Consider the following 19893-nt stretch of genomic DNA (forward strand, 5'->3'; position numbering starts at 1 on the left):
TCAGACCCAGTGTTGACATGTGGCAAGACGTTCCTCGGGGCGCGTCTTGCTTGGGCCTCTCGCCTGGAGGCGCTCAGTCAGACCGAGTGCTGACATGTTGCAAGACGCTCCTCCGGGCGCGTCTTGCTTGGGCCTCTCTCCTGGAGGCGCTCAGTCAGACCCAGTGTTGACATGTGGCAAGACGCTCCTCGGGGCGCGTCGTGCTTGGGCCTCTCTCCTGGAGGCGCTCAGTCAGACCGAGTGCTGACATGTGGCAAGAACATCCTCGGGGCGCATCTTGCTTGGGCTTCTCTCCTGGAGGCCCTCAGTCAGACCCAGTGTTGACATGTGGCAAGACGCTCCTCGGGGCGCGTCTTGCTTGGGCTTCTCTCCTGGAGGCCCTCAGTCAGACCCATTGTTGACATGTGGGAAGACGTTCCTCGGGGCACGTCTTGCTTGGGCCTCTCTCCTGGAGGTGCTCAGTCAGACCGAGTAGTGACATGTGGCAAGACGCTCCTCGGGGCGCGTCTTGCTTGGACCTCCCTCCTGGAGGCGCTCAGTCAGACCGAGTAGTGACATGTGGCAAGACGCTCCTCGGGGCGTGTCTTGCTTGGACCTCTCTCCTGGAGGCGCTCAGTTAGACCGAGTAGTGACATGTGGCAAGACGCTCCTCGGGGCGGGTCTTGCTTGGGCCTCTCTCCTGGAGGCGCTCAGTCAGAACTGGAAGATATGTTGCATCATAAGCCTCTGATGGTTCACCAGGTGCACGGTCCACTCGAAATCCTAATGCTGTATTTGTAGTACATACACTAAGTCTTCTCTGTTGATGTCAGACTAGAGTTTTATTAGAGTTTTACTTTGCAACAATGGGATTCGAGCAATTGATGTGTATATTTTTAATAGTGCACAATGCTACTATTCCTAGGCTGAATGTATGACATGGCTCTTGTGTATCATTATGTATCGTTTCCATTAAGTACTAATTTAAATAAAGTCCCTCTGTCCTCAGTGCTAGGTTGTGGTTTTAATACACATTATTATGATCAACCTGTTGAATAGTATAATAACAATATTCCTGTAAAAGTCATTTAGTAATGAACAACCTCAGTTCTGTGAAAGAACATCATGTCTCTGATGTGTACACTGCAGGCCTGACCGGTCTTGCTGGGGCCTCTCTCCTGGAGGCGCTCAATCAGACCCAGTGGTGACACGTGGCAAGACGCTCCTCGGGGCGCGTCTTGCTTGGGCCTCTCTCCTGGAGGCGCTCAGTCAGACCAAGTGGTGACACGTGGCAAGAAGCTCCTCGGGGCGCGTCTTGCTTGGGCCTCTCTCCTGGAGGCGCTCAGTCAGACCCAGTGTTGACATGTGGAAAGACACTCCTCGGGGCGCGTCTTGCTTGGGCCTCTCTCATGGAGGCCCTCTGTCAGACCCAGTGTTGACATGTGTCAAGACGCTCCTCGGGGCGCGTCTTGCTTTGGCTTCTCTCGTGGAGGCGCTCAGTCAGACCGAGTGCTGACATGTGGCAAGAAGCTCCTCGGGGCGCGTCTTGCTTGGGCTTCTCTCCTGGAGGCCCTCAGTAACACCCATTGTTGACATGTGGCAAGACGCTCCTCGTGGTGCGTCTTGCTTGGGCCTCTCTCCAGAAGGCCCTCAATCAGACCCAGTGTTGACACGTGGCAAGACGCTCCTCGGGGCGCGTCTTGCTTGGGCCTCTCTCCTGGAGGGGCTCAGTCAGACTGAGTAGTGACATGTGGCCTGACGCTCCTCGGGGCGCGTCTTGCCTGGGCCTCTCTCCTGGAGGCGCTCAGTCAGACCCAGTGGTGACATGTGGCAAGACACTCCTCGGGGCGCGTCTTTCTTGGGCCCCTCTCCTGGAGGCCCTCTGTCAGACCCAGTGTTGACATGTGTCAAGACGCTCATCGGGGCGCGTCTTGCTTGGGCTTCTCTCCTGGAGGCCCTCAGTCAGACCCATTGTTGACATGTGGCAAGACGCTCCTCGGGGCGCGTCTTGCTTGGGCCTCTCTCCTGGAGGCGCTCAGTCAGAACCAGAGGTGACATGTGGCAAGACGCTCCTCGGGGCGCGTCTTGCTTGGGCCTCTCTCCTGGAGGCCCTCTGTCAGACCCAGTGTTGACATGTGGCAAGACGCTCCTCCGGGCGCATCTTGCTTGGGCCTCTCTCCTGGAGGCCCTCAGTAAGACCCATTGTTGACATGTGGCAAGACGCTCCTCGGGGCGCGTATTGCTTGGGCCTCTCTCCAGAAGGCCCTCAATAAGACCCAGTGTTGACATGTGGCAAGACGCTCCACGGGGCGCGTCTTGCTTGGGCTTCTCTCCTGGAGGCCCTCAGTCAGACCCATTGTTGACATGTGGCAAGACGTTCCTCGGGGCGCGTCTTGCTTGGGCCTCTCTCCTGGAGGCGCTCAGTCAGACCCAGTGTTGACATTTGGCAAGACGCTCCACGGGGCGCGTCTTGCTTGGGCTTCTCTCCTGGAGGCCCTCAGTCAGACCCATTGTTGACATGTGGCAAGACGCTCCTCGGGGCACGTCTTGCTTGGGCCTCTCTCCTGGAGGCGCTCAGTCAGACCGAGTAGTGACATGTGGCAAGACGCTCCTCGGGGTGCGTCTTGCTTGGGCCTCTCTCATGGAGGCCCTCTGTCAGACCCAGTGTTGACATGTGGCAAGACGCTCCTCGGGGCGCGTCTTGCTTGGGCCTCTCTCCAGAAGGCCCTCAATCAGACCCAGTGTTGACATGTGGCAAGACGCTCCTCGGGGCGCGTCTTGCTTGAGCTTCTCTCATGGAGGCCCTCTGTCAGACCCAGTGTTGACATGTGTCAAGACGCTCCACGGGGCGCGTCTTGCTTGGGCTTCTCTCCAGGAGGCCCTCAGTCAGACCCATTGTTGACATGTGGCAAGACGCTCCTCGGGGCGCGTCTTGCTTGGACCTCTCTCCTGGAGGCACTCAGTCAGAACCAGAGGTGACATGTGGCAAGACGCTCCTCGGGGCGCGTCTTGCTTGGGCCTCTCTCCTGGAGGCCCTCTGTCAGACCCAGTGTTGACATGTGGCAAGACGCTCCTCCGGGCGCATCTTGCTTGGGCCTCTCTCCTGGAGGCCCTCAGTAAGACCCATTGTTGACATGTGGCAAGACGCTCCTCGGGGCGCGTATTGCTTGGGCGTCTCTCCAGAAGGCCCTCAATAAGACCCAGTGTTTACATGTGGCAAGACGCTCCACGGGGCGCGTCTTGCTTGGGCTTCTCTCCTGGAGGCCCTCAGTCAGAGCCATTGTTGACATGTGGCAAGACGCTCCTCGGGGCGCGTCTTGCTTGGGCCTCTCTCCTGGAGGCGCTCAGTCAGACCCAGTGTTGACATGTGGCAAGACGCTCCACGGGGCGCGTCTTGCTTGGGCTTCTCTCCTGGAGGCCCTCAGTCAGACCCATTGTTGACATGTGGCAAGACGCTCCTCGGGGCACGTCTTGCTTGGGCCTCTCTCCTGGAGGCGCTCAGTCAGACCGAGTTGTGACATGTGGCAAGACGCTCCCCGGGGCGCGTCTTGCTTGGACCTCTCTCCTGGAGGCGCTCAGTTAGACCGAGTAGTGACATGTCGCAAGACGCTCCTCGGGGCGCGTCTTGCTTGGGCCTCTCTCATGGAGGCCCTCTGTCAGACCCAGTGTTGACAAGTGGCAAGACGCTCCTCGGGGGGCGTCTTGCTTGGGCCTCTCTCCTGGAGGCGCTCAGTCAGAACCAGAGGTGACATGTGGCAAGACGCTCCTCGGGGTGCGTCTTGCTTGGGCCTCTCTCCTGGAGGCCCTCTGTCAGACCCAGTGTTGACATGTGGCAAAACGCTCCTCCGGGCGCATCTTGCTTGGGCCTCTCTCCTGGAGGCCCTCAGTCAGACCCATTGTATACATGTGGCAAGACGCTCCTCGGGGCGCGTCTTGCTTGGGCCTCTCTCCAGAAGGCCCTCAATCAGACCCAGTGTTGACATGTGGCAAGACGCTCCTCGGGGCGCGTCTTGCTTGGGCTTCTCTCATGGAGGCCCTCAGTCAGACCCAGTGTTGACATGTGTCAAGACGCTCCTCGGGGCGTGTCTTGCTTGGGCCTCTCTCCTGGAGGCGCTCAAACAGACCGAGTAGTGACATGTGGCAAGACGCTCCTCGGGGCGCGTCTTGCTGGGGCTTCTCTCATGGAGGCACTCAGTCAGATCCAGTGTTGACATGTGGCAAGACGCTCCTCGGGGCGCGTCTTGCTTGGACCTCTCTCCCTGAGGCGCTCAGTCAGACCGAGTAGTGACATGTGGCAAGACGCTCCTCGGGGCGCGTCTTGCTTGGACCTCTCTCCCTGAGGCGCTCAGTCAGACCCAGTGTTGACATTTGGCAAGACACTCCTCGGGGCGCGTCTTGCTTGGGCCTCTCTCATGGAGGCCCTCTGTCAGACCCAGTGTTGACATGTGTCAAGACGCTCCTCGGGGGGCGTCTTGCTTTGGCCTCTCTCCTGGAGGTGCTCAGTCTGACCGAGTGCTGACATGTGGCAAGAAGCTCCTCGGGGCGCGTCTTGCTTGGGCTTCTCACCTGGAGGCTCTCAGTAAGAACCATTGTTGACATGTGGCAAGACGCTCCTCGGGGCGCGTCTTGCTTGGGCCTCTCTCCAGAAGGCCCTCAATCAGACCCAGTGTTGACACGTGGCAAGACGCTCCTCGGGGCGCGTCTTGCTTGGGCCTCTCTCCTGGAGGCGCTCAGTCAGACCAAGTGGTGACATGTGGCAAGACACTCCTCGGGGCGCGTCTTGCTTGGGCCTCTCTCCTGGAGGCCCTCTGTCAGACCCAGTGTTGACATGTGGCAAGACACTCCTCGGGGCGCGTCTTGCTTGGGCCTCTCTCATGGAGGCCCTCTGTCAGACCCAGTGTTGACATGTGTCAAGACGCTCCTCGGGGCGCGTCTTGCTTTGGCCTCTCTCCTGGAGGCGCTCAGTCAGACCGAGTGCTGACATGTGGCAAGAAGCTCCACGGGGCGCGTCTTGCTTGGGCTTCTCTCCTGGAGGCCCTCAGTCAGACCCATTGTTGACATGTGGCAAGACGCTCCTCGGGGCGCGTCTTGCTTGGGCCTCTCTCCTGGAGGCGCTCAGTCAGACCCAGTGTTGACATGTGGCAAGACGCTCCACGGGGCGCGTCTTGCTTGGGCTTCATGTCAACAATGGGTCTTACTGAGGGCCTCCAGGAGAGAAGCCCAAGCAAGACACGCCCCGAGGAGCTTCTTGCCACATGTCAGCACTCGGTCTGACTGAGCGCCTCCAGGAGAGAGGCCAAAGCAAGACGCGCCCCGAGGAGCGTCTTGACACATGTCAACACTGGGTCTGACAGAGGGCCTCCATGAGAGAGGCCCAAGCAAGACGCGCCCCGAGGAGAGTCTTGCCACATGTCAACACTGGGTCTGACAGAGGGCCTCCAGGAGAGAGGCCCAAGCAAGATGCGCCCCGAGGATTGTCTTGCCACATGTCACCACTTGGTCTGACTGAGCGCCTCCAGGAGAGAGGCCCAAGCAACACGCGCCCCGAGGAGCGTCAGGCCACATGTCACTACTCAGTCTGACTGAGCGCCTCCAGGAGAGAGGCCCAAGCAAGACGTGCCCCGAGGAGCGTCTTGCCACGTGTCAACACTGGGTCTGATTGAGGGCCTTCTGGAGAGAGGCCCAAGCAAGACGCGTCCCGAGGAGCGTCTTGCCACATGTCAACAATGGTTCTTACTGAGGGCCTCCGGGAGAGAAGTCCAAGCAAGACGCGCCCCGAGGAGCTTCTTGCCACATGTCAGCACTCGGTCTGACTGAGTGCCTCCAGGAGAGAGGCCAAAGCAAGACGCCCCCCGAGGAGCGTCTTGACACATGTCAACACTGGGTCTGACAGAGGGCCTCCATGAGAGAGGCCCAAGCAAGACGCGCCCCGAGGAGCGTCTTGCCACATGTCACTACTCGGTCTTACTGAGCGCCTCAGGCAGAGAGGTCCAAGCAAGACGCGCCCCGAGGAGCGTCTTGCCACATGTCAACACTGGGTCTGACTGAGTGCCTCCATGAGAGAAGCCCCAGCAAGACGCGCCCAGAGGAGCGTCTTGCCACATGTCACTACTCGGTCTGTTTGAGCGCCTCCAGGAGAGAGGCCCAAGCAAGACGTGCCCGGAGGAGCGTCTTGCCACATGTCAACAATGGGTCTGACTGAGGGCCTCCAGGAGAGAAGCCCAAGCAAGACACGCCCCGAGGAGCGTCTTGCCACATGTCAACACTGGGTCTGACTGAGCGCCTCCAGGAGAGAGGCCCAAGCAAGACACGCCCCGAGGAGCGTCTTGACACATGTCAACACTGGGTCTGACTGACGGCCTCCATGAGAGAAGCCCAAGCAAGACGCGCCCCGAGGAGAGTCTTGCCACATGTCAACACTCGGTCTGACAGAGGGCATCCAGGAGAGAGGCCCAAGCATTATGCGCCCCGAGGAGCGTCTTGCCACTTAAACCCACAACCTAGCACTGAGGACAGAGGGACTTTATTTAAATTAGTACTTAATGGAAACGATACATAATGATACATAAGAGCCATGTCACACATTCAGCCTAGGAATAGTAGCATTGTGCACTATTAAAAATATACACATCAATTGCTCGAATCCCATTGTTGCAAAGTAAAACTCTAATAAAACTCTAGTCTGACATCAACAGAGAAGACTTAGTGTATGTACTACAAATACAGCATTAGGATTTAGAGTGGACCGTGCACCTTGTGAACCATCAGAGGCTTATGACGCAACATATCTTCCAGTTGCTATTAGACAAGTTATAATTCTCGACCATTTTTCGGAACTGGTTTCTTGGGTCCGTGAGTAAATGCCATTAGTACTTAATGGAAACGATACATAATGATACATAAGAGCCATGTCGTACATTCAGCCTAGGAATAGTAGCATTGTGCACTATTAAAAATATACACATCAATTGCTCGAATCCCATTGTTGCAAAGTAAAACTCTAATAAAACTCTAGTCCGACATCAACAGAGAAGACTTAGTGTATGTACTACAAATACAGCATTAGGATTTCGAGTGGACCATGCACCTTGTGAACCATCAGAGGCTTATGACGCAACATATCTTCCAGTTGCTATTAGACAAGTTATAATTCTCGACCATTTTTCGGAACTGGTTTCTTGGGTCCGTGAGTAAATGCCAAATGAGATGATAGTCCTTAAGTAAGTTCCTGGCGATCCCATGTCACGCTCTTGCCCATCAGCCGGTGAACGCTGAGACGGAACTCGATGAGAGCGATGTATTTTTTAAGTGCTCCGAATGTACTTCTAACAAGCGTGCGATTCACTTTGTGAGTAAACAGCAGCTGCAGCTGATTCAAACAGTTGAGCCAACTTTCTACATCACAATATGCGTTTTGTAGTTAGTCGAGTTACCTTTTGTGTGGCGCATGCACGGGTCGTTATCGTCCAGCTCCCAGCTTAGAGAGTCCTGTATTGACACAGACGTCAATACATCTCGATGTCATGCAACACACAAAGTCTGTCGCATACAGGTGGGTTAACACATGTACGATACCTTTTGTGTGGCGCATGCACGGGTTGTTAGCGTCCAGCTCCCAGCTTAGAGAGTCCTGTATTGACACAGACGTCAATACATCTCGATGTCATGCAACACACAAAGTCTGTCACATACAGGTGGGTTAGCACATGTACGATACCTTTTGTGTGGCGCATGCACGGGTCGTTAGCGTCCAGCTCCCGGCTTATAGAGAGTCCTGTATTGACACAGACGTCAATACATCTCGATGTCATGCAACACACAAAGTCTGTCGCATACAGGTGGGTTAACACACATGTACGATGTGTGCGATGGCACGCCTAGTTTACAATGGGACACGACGATGATCATTGTTAACCAAACTCTTGTTTCTCACGACAGGTGGTAGCGTTGTCTCCTGCACCTGGTCTTCGTGCACAGAGGGTGCTGTAATGTGCTCGTCATAGTCGCGATCGTTGTCACTCGAATCCGTTGTTCTCACGACAGGTGGTAGCGTTGTCTCCTGCATGTTGTCTTCACGTGCGGCAAGCGTTGTGCTGTGCTCGTTATAATGGTTGTCTTCGTACAAAGGGGGTGTTGAATACTCCTTCGCGAGTAGTGTAGGAGGTGGTGTGATGGGACGTATCTCAGAGGCGTTATGTGAGCGTACCACCATGGCCTGAGCAACTGCGACTACTGAGAGTACACCCAGTACAGACAGCGAGATCTTTTTTTTTCTTGGGTGTTGTACGTGTGGGTACAGCCGCTTTAATGGCAGTGAGAGCAAGTGGGCAAATGTATTTATAGGTCACTAGCAGAAACTAAGGCACATGGTCAGAGTGTAATCGTAACCACCGTAGCTCTTGTCATAATTTAATATACATAGAAATCAGAAACGGGCATGTCAGGATAGACATCGCGAGTGATAATGCGGCCAGTATCTGTGTGCGCTTGAGAGCACCTTGTTGTTCTACTGTGGTGCCCACGCCGCCAGGTCTGTAAATGTCATCGACCTCCTTTATATACGCATACGCTAAAGACCGTATATTCTCTATGGATTTGAACACGTCCTATGTTTCGCGTAATGCTTGAGCTGTCTCGAGCGTGATGTTGTGAGTGTACGCCAGTGTTTCACATGCACCGAGGTCCGAAAGGGCGTGCGCTACAACTATTAACCTTGGTTTGGGAGTGTGGCAAAACGCTCGCTCCGCTGTAATGGGCGGATGCAATGTTATCACCTGGTACGTTTCGTTAGTCGGGTCGTAACACACCGGTCCGTGAAACGGACCGTCACATTGTATGGGGCACAGTAAGGACAACACGCCGCCGACCGTGACTTCGCACTCGACCGCGGTGGTGTTATCGATTTGCAAAGGATCACATACGCCTCTCCAGTCGCAATGAGGCACATTGTAGTCGACGCGACCGTCGGTCACCATAGCTTTCGTCAGCCAACACACTCGATTGCCCTTCGAAACATCGGCGATCAACGTGAGCTTAGAGGTCGACGTCGCTTTACTGTACGCCAGGATATCCGTGTGTGAGTGCACGCTCGACGTCGATTGACAACCGGTCATGTCAGACCTGATCAGACCTTCCGAACACATGACCATTAGTTGTTGTGCGGCCGAGAGTATCGCGATCATACCGTTGAGATGTGTAGAAAGCGCGTACACGCCAGCCTTCCACGTTTCCAAAATTTCCAGCAGTCTAGAGGGACTTGTCTTAGCGCGCACGGCTGTGCTGAATTTGCGTTGGGTAGACACAACGGCTTCTACCTCGCTTAGGATCTGTGGGCTCATGTACTCGTGGTAGGCCAAGACGTGTATAGTCGAGCGCGGTGATGCCCCGAACACTTGACCCAGTTTTGTTGTGGCGATATGCGTGTCCAGTAACGCGGCAAAGTCCGCGTGTCTAGCGTGTATTGATTTTACAGCTCGCTCATACCCCAACAGTACGGTCCGTAGAAGTTCGTTCACTTGTTTCCATGCGCTCGTGGAACACAGGACATCGCAACCTCCGTGATACTCAAGTAAAGCGTCAAACACCAGCTGCTTGCACGTTGGAAATACAATCGGTAGTAACTTCTTACTCCACTCTATGTTGAACTCTTATAGTATGTATATGGGCGGTTGCGGCGGTTTGCGCATTTTCTATCTACCCTCCGCTAATATGACTCTGTGGTCTGTCTCCTGAGATGGTGCGGTTGGAACTTGCGAGAGTGCACTATCGACGGTCGGCGTTTTCATTTCGTCAACTGCCATTTTCAGCCGCTGGCAAACGGCCGTCGACGGTCGATGCGAGACACCAACATAACGTTAGACCGCGACCCTCATGCCAGTTTTCTGTAGTACTGGTTGTAGTTTCTGGTGCACACTCGAAACGCCATTACGATCACAATTACGTTGATTAATAAATCCAGTGTTGTAGCGACTGCAGCCAGCGCCGTCGCGCAACTTGTGTCGGTGTTATCTCTCGATACTTTCATTCGTATCCGAGCGTATGCAGAATCTACGGATCTGGTGAAGTTGCTTGTCACTAGCTTGCGCATGTTTGATATGGCACTTTGCGCGAGACTCGCACAACCTGCAGTGGCGACCGTCGCGTCAGTGCAAAGTTTTTCCAATATATCGCTCGCAACATCGTTTGTCATTTGCTGTACACTGCGCACACTGGCCGCGAGGTCGCGGAGAGGGTCTTCGTTACGAGCTACTCTGGTAGCGCCGTGGTTGATGAGGACGATCATCTTTTGCAATAGTTCATCTCGAAGCGCAACGATGGTGAGGGCGACCGGTTGGCCGGTTCCGCCTTCAGGCCACACGGTTGCCGCTAGATTGCCCAATGCCACACACGCAGACGAACCCTGTACACACTCAATGACCCGTGTGCGATCGTTGATTTCTGCTAGTACGTTTGCTAGGTCTACGTGCTTCCACGGATCGGGCGTGGGCACGCGCTTGTTTTTAGAGGCGTTTTCGCGCATCCTCTACACTGCACGACCGCTCGTGGCCGCACTAGCTATATTTATCTTTATTTGATTCACACACACACACACACACACACACACACACACACACACACACACACACACACACACACACACACACACACACACACACACACACACACACAGGCCCTTGCGTGCAAACCCCGGTCAGGCCTGCAGTGTACACATCAGAGACATGATGTTCTTTCACAGAACTGAGGTTGTTCATTACTAAATGACTTTTACAGGAGTATTGTTATTATACTGTTCAACAGGTTGATCATAATAATGTGTATTAAACCCACAACCTAGCACTGAGGACAGAGGGACTTTATTTAAATTTGTACTTAATGGAAACGATACATAATGATACATAAGAGCCATGTCGTACATTCAGCCTAGGAATAGTAGCATTGTGCACTATTAAAAATATACACATCAATTGCTCGAATCCCATTGTTGCAAAGTAAAACTCTAATAAAACTCTAGTCTGACATCAACAGAGAAGACTTAGTGTATGTACTACAAATACAGCATTAGGATTTCGAGTGGACCGTGCACCTTGTGAACCATCAGAGGCTTATGACGCAACATATCTTCCAGTTGCTATTAGACAAGTTATAATTCTCTACCATTTTTCGGAACTGGTTTCTTGGGTCCGTGAGTAAATGCCAAATGAGATGATAGTCCTTAAGTAAGTTCCTGGCGATCCCATGTCACGCTCTTGCCCATCAGCCGGTGAACGCTGAGACGGAACTCGATGAGAGCGATGTATTTTTTAAGTGCTCCGAATGTACTTCTAACAAGCGTGCGATTCACTTTGTGAGTAAACCGCAGCTTCAGCTGATTCAAACAGTCGAGCCAACTTTCTACATCACAATATGCGTTTTGTAGTTAGTCGAGTTACCTTTTGTGTAGCGCATGCACGGGTCGTTATCGTCCAGCTCCCAGCTTAGAGAGTCCTGTATTGACACAGACGTCAATACATCTCGATGTCATGCAACACACAAAGTCTGTCGCATACAGGTGGGTTAACACATGTACGATACCTTTTGTGTGGCGCATGCACGGGTTGTTAGCGTCCAGCTCCCAGCTTAGAGAGTCCTGTATTGACACAGACGTCAATACATCTCGATGTCATGCAACACACAAAGTCTGTCGCATACAGGTGGGTTAACACATGTACGATACCTTTTGTGTGGCGCATGCACGGGTCGTTAGCGTCCAGCTCCCGGCTTATAGAGAGTCCTGTATTGACACAGACGTCAATACATCTCGATGTCATGCAACACACAAAGTCTGTCGCATACAGGTGGGTTAACACACATGTACGATGTGTGCGATGGCACGCCCAGTTTACAATGGGACACGACGATGATCATTGTTAACCAAACTCTTGTTTCTCACGACAGGTGGTAGCGTTGTCTCCTGCACCTGGTCTTCGTGCACAGAGGGTGCTGTAATGTGCTCGTCATAGTCGCGATCGTTGTCACTCGAATCCGTTGTTCTCACGACAGGTGGTAGCGTTGTCTCCTGCATGTTGTCTTCGCGTGCGGCAAGCGTTGTGCTGTGCTCGTTATAATGGTTGTCTTCGTACAAAGGGGGTGTTGAATACTCCTTCGCGAGTAGTGTAGGAGGTGGTGTTATGGGACGTATCTCAGAGGCGTTATGTGAGCGTACCACCATGGCCTGAGCAACTGCGACTACTGAGAGTACATCCAGTACAGACAGCGAGATCTTTTTTTTTCTTGGGTGTTGTACGTGTGGGTACAGCCCCTTTAATGGCAGTGAGAGCAAGTGGGCAAATGTATTTATAGGTCACTAGCAGAAACTAAGGCACGTGGTCAGAGTGTAATCGTAACCACCGTAGCTCTTGTCATAATTTAATATACATAGAAATCAGAAACGGGCATGTCAGGATAGACATGGCGAGTGATAATGCGGCCAGTATCTGTGTGCGCTTGAGAGCACCTTGTTGTTCTACTGTGGTGCCCACGCCGCCAGGTCTGTAAATGTCATCGACCTCCTTTATATACGCATACGCTAAAGACCGTATATTCTCTATGGATTTGAACACGTCCTTTGTTTCGCGTAACGCTTGAGCTGTCTCGAGCGTGATGTTGTGAGTGTAAGCCAGTGTTTCACGTGCACCGAGGTCCGAAAGAGTGTGCGCTACAACTATTAACCTTGGTTTGGGAGTGTGGCGAAACGCTCGCTCCGCTGTAATGGGCGGATGCAATGTTATCACCTGGTACGTTTCGTTAGTCGGGTCGTAACACACCGGTCCGTGACACTGACCGTCACATTGTATGGGGCACAGTAAGGACAACACGCCACCGACCGTGACTTCGCACTCGACCGCGGTGGTGTTGTCGATTTGCAAAGGATCACATACGCCTCTAAAGTCGCAATGAGGCACATTGTAGTCGACGCGACCGTCGGTCACCATAGCTTTCGTCAGCCAACACACTCGATTGCCCTTCGAAACATCGGCGATCAACGTGAGCGTAGAGGTCGCTGTCGCTTTACTGTACGCCAGGATATCCGTGTGTGAGTGCACGCTCGACGTTGATTGACAACCGGTCATGTCAGACCTGATCAGACCTTCCGAACACATGACCATTAGTTGTTGTGCGGCCGAGAGTATCGCGATCATACCGTTGAGATGTGTAGAAAGCGCGTACACGCCAGCCTTCAACGTTTCCAAAGTTTCCAGCAATCTAGAGGGACTTGTCTTAGCGCGCACGGCTGTGCTGAATTTGCGTTGGGTAGACACAACGGCTTCTACCTCGCTTAGGATCTTGTGGGCTCATGTACTCGTGGTAGGCCAAGACGTGTATAGTCGAGCGCGGTGACGCCCCGAACACTTGACCCGGTTTTGTTGTGGCGATATGCGTGTCCAGTAATGCGGCAAAGTCCGCGTGTCTAGCGTGTATTGATTTTACAGCTCACTCATACCCCAACAGTACGGTCCGTAGAAGTTCGTTCACTTGTTTCCATGCGCTCGTGGAACACAGGACATCGCAACCTCTGTGATAATCAAGTAAAGCGTCACACACCAGCTGCTTGCACGTTGTAAATACAATCGGTAGTAACTTCTTACTCCACTCTATGTTGAACTCGTATAGTATGTATATGGGCGGTTGCGGCGGTTTGCGCATTTTCTATCTACCCTCCGCTAATATGACTCTGTGGTCTGTCTCCTGAGATGGTGCGGTTGGAACTTGCGAGAGTGCACTATGGACGGTCGGCGTTTCCATTTCGTCAACTGTGCCATTTTCAGCCGCTGGCAAACGGCCGTCGACGGTCGATGCGAGACACCAACATAACGTTAGACCGCGACCCTCATGCCAGTTTTCTGTAGTACTGGTTGTAGTTTCTGGTGCACACTCGATACGCCATTACGATCACAATTACGTTGATTAATAAATCCAGTGTTGTAGCGACTGCAGCCAGCGCCGTCGCGCAACTCGTGTTGGTGTTATCTCTCGATACTTTCGTTGGTATTCAAGCGTATGCAGAATCTACGGATCTGGTGAAGTTGCTTGTCACTAGCTTGCGCACGTTTGATATGGCACTTTGCGCGAGACTCACACAACCTGCAGTGGCGACCGTCGCGTCAGTGCAAAGTTTTTCCGATATATCGCTCACAACATCGTTAGTCATTTGCTGTACACTGCGCACACTGGCCGCGAGGTCGCGGAGAGGGTCTTCGTTACGAGCTACTCTGGTAGCGCCGTGGTTGATGAGGACGATCATCTTTAGCAATAGTTCATCTCGAAGCGCAACGATGGTGAGGGCAACGGGTCTACCAGTGGTGACATGTGGCAAGACACTCCTCTGGGCGCGTCTTGCTTGGGCCTCTCTCCTGGAGGCCCTCTGTCAGACCCAGTGTTGACATGTGTCAAGACGCTCCTCGGGGCGCGTCTTGCTTGGGCTTCTCTCCTGGAGGCCCTCAGTCAGACCCATTGTTGACATGTGGCAAGACGCTCCTCGGGGCGCGTCTTGCTTGGGCTTCTCTCCTGGAGGCGCTCAGACAGACCCAGTGTTGACATGTGACAAGAGGCTCCTCGGGGCACGTCTTGCTTGGGCCTCTCTCCTGGAGGCGCTCAGTCAGAACCAGAGGTGACATGTGGCAAGATGCTCCTCGGGGCGCGTCTTGCTTGGGCCTCTCTCCTGGAGGCCCTCTGTCAGACCCAGTGTTGACATGTGGCAAGACGCTCCTCCGGGCGCATCTTGCTTGGGCCTCTCTCCTGGAGGCCCTCAGTCAGACCCATTGTTGACATGTGGCAAGACGCTCCTCGGGGCGCGTCTTGCTTGGGCCTCTCTCCTGGAGGCGCTCAGTCAGACCGAGTGCTGACATAAGGCAAGACGCTCCTCGGGGCGCGTCTTGCAGGGGCCTCTCTCCTGGAGGCGCTCAGTCAGACCCAGTGCTGACATGTGGCAAGACGCTCCTCGGGGCGCGTCTTGCTTGGGCCTCTCTCCTGGAGGCACTCAGTCAGACCCAGTGGTGACACGTGGAAAGACGCTCCTCGGGGCACATCTTGCTTGGGCCTCTCTCCTGGAGGCGCTCAGTCAGACCCAGTGTTGGCATGTGGCAAGACACTCCTCGGGGCGCGTCTTGGTTGGGCCTCTCTCCTGGAGGCGCTCATTCAGACCCAGTGGTGACATGTGGCAAGACGCTCCTCGGGGCGCGTATTGCTTCGGCCTCTCTCCTGAATGCCCTCTGTCAGACCGAGTGTTGACATGTGGCAAGACTCTCCTCGGGGCGCGTCTTGCTTGGGCTTCTCTCATGGAGGCCCTCAGTCGGACCCAGTGTTGACATATGTCAAGACGCTCCTCGGGGCGTGTCTTGCTTGGGCCTCTCTACTGGAGGCGCTCGGTCAGACCCAGTGTTGACATGTGGCAAGACGCTCCTCTGGGCAAGTCTTGCTTGGGCCTCTCTCCTGGAGGCGCTCAGTCAGACCGAGTAGTGACATGTGGCAAGACGCTCCTCGGGGCGCGTCTTGCTTGGACCTCCCTCCTGGAGGCGCTCAGTCAGACTGAGCAGTAACATTTGGCAAGACGCTCCTCGGGGCGCGCCTTGCTTGGACCTCTCTCCTGGAGGCGCTCAGTTAGACCGAGTAGTGACATGTGGCAAGACGCTCCTCGGGGCGCGTCTTGCTTCGGCCTCTCTCCTGGAGGCGCTCAGTCAGACTGAGTGCTGACATAAGGCAAGACGCTCCTCGGGGCGCGTCTTGCTGGGGCCTCTCTCCTGGAGGTGCTCAATCAGACCCAGTGGTGACACGTGGCAAGACGCTCCTCTGGGCGCGTCTTGCTTGGGCCTCTCTCCTGGAGGAGCTCAGTCAGACCCAGTGGTGACACGTGGCAAGACGCTCCTCGGGGCGCATCTTGCTTGGGCCTCTCTCCTGGAGGCACTAAGTCAGACCCAGTGTTGACACGTGGCAAGACGCTCCTCGGGGCGCGTCTTGCTTGGGCCTCTCTCCTGGAGGCGCTCAGTCAGACACAGTGTTGACATGTGGCAAGACACTCCTCGGGGCGCGTCTTGCTTGGGCTTCTCTCATGGAGGCCCTCAGTAAGACCCATTGTTGACATGTGGAAAGAAGCTCCTCGGGGCGCGTCTTGCTTTGGCTTCTCTCCTGAAGCCCCTCAGTCAGACCCATTGTTGACATGTGGCAAGACGCTCCTCGGGGCGCGTATTGCTTGGGACTCTCTCCTGGATGCCCTCTGTCAGACCCAGTGTTGACATGTGGCAAGACTCTCCTCGGGGCGCGTCTTGCTTGGACCTCTCTCCTGGAGGCGCTCAGTCAGACCGAGTAGTGACATGTGGCAAGACGCTCCTCGGGGCGCGTCTTGCTTGGGCCTCTCTCCTGGAGGCGCTCAATTAGACCCAGTGTTGAAATGTGGCAAGACGCTCCTCGGGGCGCGTCTTGCTTGGGCTTCTCTCCTGGAGGCCCTCAGTCAGACCCATTGTTGACATGTGGCAAGACGCTCCTCGGGGCGCGTCTTGCTGGGGCCTCTCTCCTGGAGGCGCTCAGTCAGACCCAGTGTTGACATGTGTCAAGACGCTCCTCGGGCGTTTCTTGCTTGCGCCTCTCTCCTGGAGGCGCTCAGTCAGACCCAGAGGTGACATGTGGCAAGACGCTCCTCGGGCCTCTCTCCTGGAGGCGCTCGGTCAGACCCAGTGTTGACATGTGGCAAGACGCTCCTTGGGGCGCTTCTTGCTTGGGCCTCTCTCCTGGAGGTGCTCAGTCAGACCCAGTGTTGACATGTGGCAAGATGCTCCTCGGGGCGCGTCTTGCTGGGGCTTCTCTCATGGAGGCACTCAGTCAGACCCAGTGTTGACATGTGGCAAGACGCTCGTCGGGGCACGTCTTGCTTGGGCCTCTCTCCTGGAGGCGCTCAGTCAGACCCAAAGGAGACATGTGTCAAGATGCTCCTCGGGGCGCGTCTTGCTTGGGCCTCTCTCCTGGAGGCGCTCAGTCAGACCCAGTGTTCACATGTGGCAAGACGCTCCTCGGGGCGCGTCTTGCTTGGGCCTCTCTCCTGGAGGCGCTCAGTCAGACCCAGTGTTGACACGTGGCAAGACGCTCCTCGGGGCGTGTCTTGGTTGGGCCTCTCTCCTGGAGGCGCTCATTCAGACCCAGTGGTGACATGTGGCAAGACGCTCCTCGGGGAGCGTATTGCTTGGACCTCTCTCCTGAATGCCCTCTGTCAGACCGAGTGTTGACATGTGGCAAGAGTCTCCTCGGGGCGCGTCTTGCTGGGGCCTCTCTCCTGGAGGCGCTCAGTCGGACCCAGTGCTGACATGTGGCAAGACGCTCCTCGGGGCGCGTCTTGCTTGGGCCTCTGTCCTGGAGGCGCTCAGTCAGACTGAGTAGTGACATGTGGCCTGACGCTCCTCGGGGCGCGTCTTGCTTGGGCCTCTCTCCTGGAGGCGCTCAGTCAGACCCAGTGGTGACATGTGGCAAGACACTCCTCGGGGCGCGTCTTGCTTGGGCCTCTCTCCTGGAGGCCCTCTGTCAGACCCAGTGTTGACATGTGTCAAGACGCTCCTCGGGGCGCGTCTTGCTTGGGCTTCTCTCCTGGAGGCCCTCAGTCAGACCCATTGTTGACATGTGGCAAGACGCTGCTCGGGGCGCGTCTTGCTTGGGCTTCTCTCCTGGAGGCGCTCAGACAGACCCAGTGTTGACATGTGACAAGACGCTCCTCGGGGCGCGTCTTGCTTGGGCCTCTCTCCTGGAGGCGCTCAGTCAGAACCAGAGGTGACATGTGGCAAGACGCTCCTCGGGGCTCGTCTTGCTTGGGCCTCTCTCCTGGAGGCCCTCTGTCAGACCCAGTGTTGACATGTGGCAAGACGCTCCTCTGGGCGCATCTTGCTTGGGCCTCTCTCCTTTAGGCCCTCAGTCAGACCCATTGTTGACATGTGGCAAGACGCTCCTCGGGGCGCGTCTTGCTTGGGCCTCTCTCCTGGAGGCGCTCAGTCAGACCGAGTGCTGACATAAGGCAAGACGCTCCTCGGGGCGCGTCTTGCTGGGGCCTCTCTCCTGGAGGTGCTCAGTCAGACCCAGTGCTGACATGTGGCAAGACGCTCCTCGGGGCGCGTCTTGCTTGGGCCTCTCTCCTGGAGGCGCTCAGTCAGCCCCAGTGTTGACACGTGGCAAGACGCTCCTCGGGGCGCGTCTTGCTTGGGCCTCTCTCCTGGAGGCGCTCAGTCAGACCCAGTGTTGGCATGTGGCAAAACACTCCTCGGGGCGCGTCTTGGTTGGGCCTCTCTCCTGGAGGCGCTCATTCAGACCCAGTGGTGACATGTGGCAAGACGCTCCTCGGGGCGCGTATTGCTTCGGCCTCTCTCCTGAATGCCCTCTGTCAGACCGAGTGTTGACATGTGGCAAGACTCTCCTCGGGGCGCGTCTTGCTTGGGCTTCTCTCATGGAGGCCCTCAGTCCGACCCAGTGTTGACATGTGGCAAAACGCTCCTCGGGGCACGTCTTGCTTGTGCCTCTCTCCTGGAGGCGCTCAGTCAGACCGAGTAGTGACATGTGGCAAGACGCTCCTCGGGGCGCGTCTTGCTTGGACCTCCCTCCTGGAGGCGCTCAGTCAGACCGAGTAGTGACATTGGGCAAGACGCTCCTCGGGGCGCGTCTTACTTGGACCTCTCTCCTGGAGGAGCTCAGTTAGATCGAGTAGTGACATGTGGCAAGACGCTCCTCGGGGCGCGTCTTGCTTGGGCCTCTCTCCTGGAGGCGCTCAGTCAGACCGAGTGCTGACATAAGGCAAGACGCTCCTCGGGGCGCGTCTTGCTGGGGCCTCTCTCCTGGAGGTGCTCAATCAGACCCAGTGGTGACACGTGGCAAGACGCTCCTCTGGGCGCGTCTTGCTTGGGCCTCTCTCCTGGAGGAGCTCAGTCAGACCCAGTGGTGACATGTGGCAAGACACTCCTCGGGGCGCGTCTTGCCTGGGCTTCTCTCATGGAGGCCCACAGTAAGACCCATTGTTGACATGTGGAAAGAAGGTCCTCGGGGCGCGTCTTGCTTTGGCTTCTCTGCTGGAGGCCCTCAGTCAGACCCATTGTTGACATGTGGCAAGACGCTCCTCGGGGCGCGTATTGCTTGGGCCTCTCTCCTGGATGCCCTCTGTCAGACCCAGTGTTGACATGTGGCAAGACTCTCCTCGGGGCGCGTCTTGCTTGGGCTTCTCTCATGGAGGCCCTCAGTCAGACCCAGTGTTGACATGTGTCAAGACGCTCCTCGGGCCGTGTCTTGCTTGGGCTTCTCTCCTGGAAGCGCTCAGTCAGACCCAGTGTTGACATGTGGCAAGACGCTCCTCGGTGCGCTTCTTGCTTGGGCTTCTCTCCTGGAGGACCTCAGTCAGACCCATTGTTGACATGTGGCAAGACGCTCCTCGGGGCACGTCTTGCTTGGGCCTCTCTCCTGGAGGCGCTCAGTCAGACCGAGTAGTGACATGTGGCAAGACGCTCCTCGGGGCGCGTCTTGCTGGGGCTTCTCTCATGGAGGCACTCAGTCAGACCCAGTGTTGACATGTGGCAAGACGCTCCTCGGGGCGCGTGTTGCTTGGACCTCTCTCCTGGAGGCGCTCAGTCAGACCGAGTAGTGACATGTGGCAAGACGCTCCTCGGGGCGCGTCTTGCTTGGGCCTCTCTCCTGGAGGCGCTCAATCAGACCCAGTGTTGACATGTGTCAAGACGCTCCTCGGGCGTTTCTTGCTTGCGCCTCTCTCCTGGAGGCGCTCAGTCAGACCCAGAGGTGACATGTGGCAAGACGCTCCTCGGGCCTCTCTCCTGGAGGCGCTCAGTCAGACCGAGTGCTGACATAAGGCAAGACGCTCCTCGGGGCGCGTCTTGCTGGGGCCTCTCTCCTGGAGGTGCTCAG

This window comes from Nothobranchius furzeri, chromosome 1, assembly GCF_043380555.1.
Source record: "Nothobranchius furzeri strain GRZ-AD chromosome 1, NfurGRZ-RIMD1, whole genome shotgun sequence".
In the NCBI taxonomy this organism is placed as follows: Eukaryota; Metazoa; Chordata; class Actinopteri; order Cyprinodontiformes; family Nothobranchiidae; genus Nothobranchius; species Nothobranchius furzeri.